The sequence below is a fragment of the Zophobas morio genome, unplaced genomic scaffold (assembly GCF_036711695.1).
Source record: "Zophobas morio isolate AGI-343-1 ecotype UQ-CSIRO unplaced genomic scaffold, CSIRO_AGI_Zmor_V1 ptg000590l, whole genome shotgun sequence".
NCBI lineage: Eukaryota > Metazoa > Arthropoda > Insecta > Coleoptera > Tenebrionidae > Zophobas > Zophobas morio.
Window position 1 is genome coordinate 55,001 of NW_026972693.1, and position 1,226 is coordinate 56,226.

Consider the following 1,226-nt stretch of genomic DNA (forward strand, 5'->3'; position numbering starts at 1 on the left):
AGTCTCACCTGCTCTGAGGTCGCAAGATCGAATAGATCTGGAAATGGATCATTTTAATACGCAAACGATCATGGCACGTCGTCGACGCGGCCTTTACGGTCTTTCGTCGAACAGCGACCTGACGTCGTCGCGAGATACGTCACGCACGCCTCGGACACGACGGTCGCATCGTTCGACAAAATCAACGCCGTTATGGCCGTCGAAAGTCGATCGTTTTGTGCTTTACGTCTGCTGATCCGCCCGTCGAAGGACGACGACGAACTCCTTCGAAAAGAAAGTCCGACACGTCACCCCGACGGGCCGCTATCGCGTCTCCGGATGTCGCGTACGCCGGATCGTACTCGAAACGAACGAACGTTACGTAAGTCGTCTCGACATCGACCTCCAACGGCACGCGTCTAAAAAACATCCAACTCGCTCCGACGAACGCCACGCTTTCTCAAACGAGGCGAACCGAGCAGTCTTTGAAATTGACACGACCCTCAGCCAGGAGTGGTCCGGGAACAGTTTATCCGAGGACCGCAATGTGCGTTCGAAATGTCGATGTTCATGTGTCCTGCAGTTCACAAGTTGACGCGCAATTAGCTGCGTTCTTCATCGACCCACGAGCCAAGTGATCCACCGTTCAGGGTAATCTTTTAGAATATACATTAAGACGCACGTTCTCTCCGGCTCGCCTCGCGACGGCCTGGAACGTTCTGCGTCGAAATTCTCTCGGTTTCGATTGTTTATTAAGATAAAAAAAGAAAAAAAAAGAAAAGAGAAACTTTCGAACGACGTGTCGTCTTACTAATTCCATCTTTTCCTCTCTCTCTTTTTTTTTTGTTAGTCGCAAGACTTGATCTCCTTTTCTAAAGCAGAAGCTCAACCGCACAACGATCACTTAACCAAACAAACTAGGTGTGATTTCGTCAAACGGCGCTTCCTAGGAGCGTCTCGAACGACGTTTCGAATCGTCTCGACGAGAACGGCGGCATCGAGCCGAACCCGTCGGCCGGGCGAAAATCATTTAAAACCCACGGTAACGAAGACGAGCAAAGGCGCACGAAACGCCCCGCACGTACTTACGAAACCTGCGATCCGAATCGAACTCTTTGAGGTTCTTTAGCGGATCAAGGTGCCCGAAATGCCGTCTGCCCGATCGCACGACGAACGCGCGTAAAGGACCGGCGCCGCGAGTTCGCATCGGCATGACGCCTAATCCGACTCTGGACGATTCAATAGTT

At 51.8% G+C, this 1,226-nt stretch overlaps 2 non-coding genes across 2 annotated transcripts in view; both read right to left on the reverse strand.

Annotated features, from left to right (window-relative positions):
• Positions 1-22, reverse strand: part of LOC135121455 (large subunit ribosomal RNA) — a 4,047-nt gene extending 4,025 nt beyond the window's left edge. Inside the window, exon 1 of the ribosomal RNA XR_010278980.1 lies at positions 1-22. This exon is cut by the window's left edge and continues 4,025 nt beyond it. This is a non-coding gene — a ribosomal RNA (large subunit ribosomal RNA).
• Positions 23-476: 454 nt separating this feature from the next.
• LOC135121462 (5.8S ribosomal RNA) lies at positions 477-633 on the reverse strand. Its single transcript, XR_010278984.1, has one exon. It is a non-coding gene; the product is annotated as a 5.8S ribosomal RNA (ribosomal RNA).
• Positions 634-1,226: the final 593 nt, after the last annotated feature.